This window comes from Lathyrus oleraceus, chromosome 7 (genome assembly GCF_024323335.1).
Source record: "Lathyrus oleraceus cultivar Zhongwan6 chromosome 7, CAAS_Psat_ZW6_1.0, whole genome shotgun sequence".
In the NCBI taxonomy this organism is placed as follows: Eukaryota; Viridiplantae; Streptophyta; class Magnoliopsida; order Fabales; family Fabaceae; genus Lathyrus; species Lathyrus oleraceus.
The window spans coordinates 417,747,057-417,754,308 of NC_066585.1; positions in this window are offsets into that span (position 1 = coordinate 417,747,057).

The window sequence follows — 7,252 nt, forward strand, 5'->3', positions numbered from 1 at the left end:
CACAAAATCATATCTTGATGAATTGATGAGTGAGGGAACCTAAATAAGTTCAAATATGCATGAAATGATGAATTAAAGAACTTCCCTTGATTGTATTTGACCATGGGTGGAGGTTACTTCATGAGCAAGGCATTGTTGATGATTAGATGAATTAGGGTTTCCTTGGGAAACAAACCTTAAACCCCTTGACTTGCTTTGATAAAAAATGATGAATTGAGATACTTGGCAGGCATATTTAATAGATGAGAGCTTTGGGAACCATTAGCATGATTGTTTTCATCTTCTCTTGACCATATCATTGCACAAAGGATCTCCTAGAAGCTTTTAGACCTTGTGATTGCTCAAGCTACAAACAAGAAATGTTAGTGACATATTTTTGTGCTTTTGGTTAGTAAATAAAATGAGAAAAGAAATGATATACAATTCAAGCATGCTTGGTGATCTCAAACCACTCACAAGAGGTCCTACCCAAAGGCAAAGGGAACCAAGATGCTCATGATCCTTGAGGCTTTGCAAATGCAATGTTATGATGCCATGAGGGATCTTAGGGCCAAAATTGGGGTCTTACAGTAACTTGTTTGAGTTCAAATGATGCTCAGAACTACCTTATCCAAATGGTGATCAGAAGTTGATGAAGCTCAATCTGGTTAGAGCACTTCAGAAGGTCCTAGAGCTTGAGAAATGTTGCAAGAGTTTAAAAGAAGACTGAAGATGCTAATGGAATCAAGAAATTGGATTGAAATAAATTGGAATTCGAAACACGATAGTTGAATTTTTCTGGAAAATTTCATATTGAAGCAGGGGTATCTTAGTGTCGCAACCTGAAAAATGGAATGCAAAAAAAAACAATCGGTGAAGAAAGACAGGAGAGTCGCCACCGTGCGTTATTTATCCCAAAGGAGGGAAAGGAAACGCTCGAAGTAAACCTGGAAAAAGGAAAGGACAAGACAGGGTCTCGCAACCAAATCTTGGGTTCGGGAGTCGATTATGCGAAGGGAAGGTATTAGCACCCCTACACATTCGTAGTACTCTACGGGATCCACTTTTGTAGTTCTTGTCTAAAGGGTGTGGGTTTATCTAATGTGTTATTTACTAAAAAAAAGGGGTCAAAAGAAAATGACTCGCACGGATGTCGCATCCACTGCATACGTATCTCATCTGAATATGAGAATCAGAGTCTTCGTAGCTCAGCTACCTAGGGGTTAAAGGGAAGTGTGCTCGGTAAGACATCGCGTCTTATGCCTACGTATCTCATCTGGAATGAGAATCAGAGCAAGCCATAGTTCGGCTAACTACGTGGTTATGGATTGGGTTTTGGACGAACGACGTTACTACGCAATCTACCGGATGCTCGACCTTTGGAGACTTACTCGCCTGTAGTAGAAGGAGTTAACGTGTTCTTAGGAGAAGAAAAATCAATGAGTTGGTAGGGTTAGGGATGCTCATGCAAAAGGAGTCCTGGACGAAGGAACCTGTAAAAAAAATAAACACACAAAAACATTACCTCCTATCGAGGTCTTCCAGCTAGGAAAGCAGTAAAATGCGGGAAAAATGTAAAAGTACCACGCGGATAAAGATCCGAAGTAACATCAATTAGAGGAATGGGAAACCCATGGATCCTTCCAAGCTAAACACCATCAAAGAAAGTGAGTCAGTACAGGTAATCGAAATGAAACCTCCAGGCGGTATCCCACAAATAAAGTGGAACACCAGGCAAACCATCTCTGCAAGAGTCATATGAGCCCTCACAAAACAAAACTCAATAAGCAGGTTAGAGAAACAAAATAGGGTAACCAAGAGTTGCCCCCAAATCAAAATGTAACCACATGAATCATGCCATTAAAATTCACAAAAAGCTCACAAAAAGCAACCAAGGGTAGGAGGCCTAAACCTCTTGTCAAACACATGCATCAAAAGGGTATCAAATTCACCCATAATACCTCATACATTTAGAGCATTCAAATTAAAGGCATAAAGATGATGGATATCGGGCAAACCTGATTGGAGAGATCGGTTGAAATCAAATGGCACGGTTGGATTTGCAAACCAATGTTAGGGTTTGCTTGAGCTGAAAGTGTGTGAGTCAGAATGAACCTTTCAGAGTTGCCTGGAGGTTGCTGCAGATTAATTCTCACTCTCTCTGTCTAGGTTTCTCTTCAGGTTTTGTCTAGGGTTTTGTTCCAAGGAAACCTCAGAGTGTGTTTGCTTCCCTTCCTTTTTCTGTCTGTTCTCCCTCTTTTATAACCTGATTTTCATGGCTTTGTGGGCTCAAATGAGAGAGACCCAAGTCCAAATTTTTTTTTGTTATATTTTATTTTATTTATTTAATTAATTAATTTATTATTATTATTATTATTATTTTTTTAGTATTATTTTTTTTTCCGTTTTTTTTATTATTATTATTTTAAAATAAAGTTTCTTGAATCTGATTCTGATTGACATGATGAAATGCAATATGAAATGTTAAATGACCTAAAATGAATGCATGAATGAGGAGGGCAAATTTTGGGGTGTTACAGCTGCCCATATTCAATCATCAGCTAACCCGAGCAGGATGAAAGCAAACAGCTTATTAGACAAACAGGGTGAGCTGTGGTTGAATACCAAAGACAGACCGAAAATTTGCGCTCTGAGAACACCACAAAAATGCTGAAATACACCGCGCTGTTTATTTCTCTTCCGATCCTCTGGCTGAATCTGAATTAGTCTTCAGACTTAATCTGGAGTTTCGATCCTCTGACTGAATCTATACTCAATTTAGTCCTCTGGTTGGATGTTAATTTTGATCCTCGGGCTGGATACGGTTTCAATCTTCTGGCTAGATCTAGTTCGATCTTCTAGCTAGATCTTCTTCGATCTTCTGGCTAGATCTCCTTTGTTTCGATTCTCTGGCTGAATCTATTTTCTTTGATTCTCTGGCTGAATCTACTTCGATCTTCTGGCTAGATCTGAATTGTTTCGATTCTCTGGCTGAATCTATTTCCGGTCTTCGGGCTAGACCTGACTTCGATCTTCTGGCTAGATCTTCTTCGATCTTCTGGCTAGATCTCCTTTATTTCGATTCTCTGGCTGAATCTATTTTCTTTTTAATTCTCTGGCTGAATCTACTTCGATCTTCTGGCTAGATCTCCTTTGTTTTGATTCTCTGGCTGAATCTATTTTCTTTGATTCTCTGGCTGAATCTTCGAAATGACCCTCAGGCTGGATCTCTGGAAAATAATTCTCAGGCTGAATCTTCGAAATGACCCTCATGCTGGGTCACACACACACTTGATCCTCTGGCCGAATCTAATGACTTTGGTTATAAAGTATGTTTTCAGTCTGCTTTGAAGAACCTGTTTATCAGCTTATGTATATGTTTGATATGCATGCAAATGCAAATGCAAATGTTATGCATGGTGCAAAAGAAAAAAGAAATCTGCTTGGGGAAGCAACTCTGGCAGGGAGAGGATCGCTGTATCAATCCTTGAATGCTCTGTGGGGAACGATCCGTCTGCCGGGACTGGGGAGCCATCGAAAATAAATCGGCCTTTTTTGAAAAGTTGACCTTGCTAGGGAAGTATCAACTATGGAAACTTTGCTTGGCGAGGCTCTGCGAGGAGAGTCTGTGAGGAAAGCACTTCCTGGGGAAATGTCGTAGGAATCGACCTTTGCTGGGGATATGAACTTGCTAATCGTCCTCAGGCTGGGGATTAAAACAAATCTGTTAAAAAAAAATCTGTTGGGGACGAGATGAACACTAGGAACACAACCCTCTTGTCTGTTGGGTATGCGACTACTCCGCTGTTGCTAGGAAGATACAGTCTGTCACTGTCGACTCCGTTGGGGATATACAGTCTGGATACTGTCAACTCTACTGGGGATATACAGTCTGGATACTGTCAACTCTACTGGGGAACCTGCTCTGCAGAGGAGAGGCTTCGTCAACCACTTGGGGGTGAGCATTCATGACTTGGCATCCGGTTCCTGTGACCTGTAACCAAAAAATACACGTATGCCCCAGGGAATTACTCGGTTTGAATTCACCATCCGGGAATAAGCACCTTCGAAGCAATTTTGACTGTTTTCCTGCGCAAGTCATCTACAAGAGCCACTATTACATTCAGATGCAATATGTTTCCTCAAGAATTCAGACATCTTTTGCAAACAAACTGATAAATGAAAAGTAAAGAGGCTTTTTAACTGAGTTATTCGACTTTTGTTGGTTGAAAAATTTGTGCCAGGAATAGGCGAGTACATCAGGAAGCTGATACCTGGAAAGAGGTGATCGCTATAAATTGAACAAGAGAAACTATCCTAATGGCAATGTGGAAACGGGGTCCCACCGAGTTTCGACTCTGCTATGGCTCGTATGTCCTCAAGACGCTCTGCTCATCTTGCTTTCTGAAGTGGATGATTAGTCGATCTTTTACCTTCGAAGATTGCCGGATTGAATGAAACGGTGATATAACACGGATGAACTCAGATCGCAGTTATTCGCTTATTCCTTAACTTTTGTGTGGACCGCCCTTTTGGGTTTTCAATCCACCGGGATACCCTTTTTTTCCTGAGCCGCCCTTTCGGGTTTTCGACTCATCGGGTGTACATTTTTTTTTTATATCCCTAATTTTTGCCCGAACCTCTTCATTCTTTTTTTTTTGGTTCGTCGGGATGCCCCTTTTTTGCCTGGACTATTCTTTTTACTGTCCAGCGGGTCTATTTTATGCGAAGTATTTTTTAACTGCGTCTGAGTTGACAGGGGACGGGAAGTCTTCGCCCTCCATGGTTGTTAGCATCAGAGCTCCGCCAGAGAAAACTCTTTTAACCACGTTTGGACCCTCGTTGTTTGGTGTCCATTTTCCCTTGTGATCTGTGTTGGGAGGAAGAATTCTTTTGAGTACCAATTCACCGACTCGATACTCCCGAGGGCGCACTTTCTGATCAAACGCTCTCTTCGTCCGTCTCTGATATAGCTGGCCATGGCATATAGCTGCTTGTCTCTTTTCCTCAACTAGGCTTAGCTGATTGTATCGAGAACGAACCCATTCTGCTTCGTCCAGCTTCATTGTTGGTGCAGGGAAAAGTTATTCTGGCACAAAATGGCATATGAACCCCCTCCGGTGTGATCAACACTGCACCAACTCCGCGACCATTGACGTTGACCGCCCCATCAAACATCATAATCCATTTGGATTCAGGGTCAGGCCCCTCCTCCGGGAGTGGTTCCTCGCAATCTTTCGATTTGAGAAACATGATGTCCTCATCAGGAAAGTCGAACTTCATAGGTTGGTAATCATCAATCGGTTGCGCGACAAGATAGTCTGACAAGACACTTCCTTTGATGGCTTTTTGTGAAGTGTATTGAATGTCATACTCTGTTAGCATCATTTGCCACCTAGAAACCCTGCTGGCTTTTCAAAAATATACTGGACTTGATCCATCTTTGATATCAATAGAGTCGTGTGAGTCAACATATACTGTCTTAGTCGGCGAGCAACCCATGCCAAAGCGCGACATGTTTTCTCGAGCAGTGAGTATCTTTGTTCACAGTCGGTAAACTTTTTGCTAAGGTAGTATATTGCATGCTCTTTTCGACCTGACTCGTCATGCTGACCGAGCACACAACCCATTGACCTTTCTAACACAGTCAAGTACATGATCAACGGTCTTTTCCTCTCGGCCCGTAGACTGGCCCCAATCTTGATCTCTTTCTTGTCGTCTTCGATACCAATATTGATGGTCTCAACCACCTCCTGATAAGGTGTGATAGCTCGGTCCTCCTGTTTCAACAACCTGGCTAACTCCTCAGGCAATTCACAATCTTCCTCAACCCCTTCTTCGGCTTGATAGATAGGATTATCGAAGTCATACTTGGCCATAGCAGTGTCGTTTGCAATGAGATCCGGGTGATCAGTTTTACGAGGTGTTTTTTTGGAAAGAAAAACGAAAAAGAAACATGAAAAAGAAACATTTCCGTTTTTGTAAAAGTAAAAATAATTGAAAGAAAGAGAACACAAAATTGTTTGCAAAAGCTGTCCTTTATTGATGATGAAAATAATTGCGAAATGTAACTAAATGGATGGCCCTACAGATGAGTCATTACACCTTGGTCAAAGTGTAAGACTTTGTTATGCATGTGATAAAAGGAAAACAATAAAAATTACTCCTTCAGTAGAGTAAACCGGACGACTTTTTCAGACGACCAATTGTCGAGCTTTTCTCCTGGGACACACGGGCGAATCCAGCTATCTAAGTCACAGTCACTGTCAGCCTTGTCTTCATCTGCAGCATTGACGGTGTGGGGAGAAACCAAACCCCCGCTGGAGAAAGTACCGGCTTCATTCTTCTGAGACCCCGGAGTATACCCCAATCCAAACTTGTCTTCTTTTATGATTGGCTCCACAAATTTGCCCTAGCCTTGGGCATTACCTGCCTTAACCACTTCAACAACTTGCTTGTATGAAGAGATAGAAGTCCCGACCTTCTCAGACTCAGGTGAAAATACAGTTTTGGGCGCGACCTCACTGATGTTTATGGCTTCGAAGCCATGACACAGCATCTCATGCATCTCGCCATCCATCTCCACATACTTAAACGTAGACAAGTGGCTAACAAAAATATCCTCTTCACCACAGACAGTGACGATCTGACCTTCTAGTCCATATTTGAGCTTCTGGTGGAGAGTAGAAGTAACAACACCGACAACATGAATCCAGGGTCGACCTAGCAGACAACTATAGGAAGGCTGGATATCCATCACATTAAAGGTACTCTTGAATACCTGCGGTCCAATCTTAACTGGAAACTCAACTTCGCCACAAACAGCTCGCTTAGAGCCATCAAAACCCCTTACAACTAAATTACTCGGCCTCAGGGTGGCGTCATCGGAATCCAACTTCGTTAAGGCCTTCTTTGGGAGAACATTCAGAGAAGAACATGTATCAACCAAAACATGGGAAAGCACCATCCCTTTGCATTCCATTGTGATATGCAAGGCTTTGTTGTGATTCCTGCCCTCAGATGTTAGGTCATAATCGGTGAAACCTAACGCATGGCTAGTGTGTACATTTGAAACTACCGACTCCAGCTGGTCAACAGTTATCTCTGGGGGAACATAAGCCATATTCAGTACTTTCAACAAGGCTGCTCTATGTGCCTCAGAGCACATCCATAGTGAGAGAATGGAGATCTTTAAGGGTGTCTGATTTAGCTGGTCGACTACCTTGTAGTCACTTTTCTTGATAATCCTCATAAACTCATCCACTTTCTTATC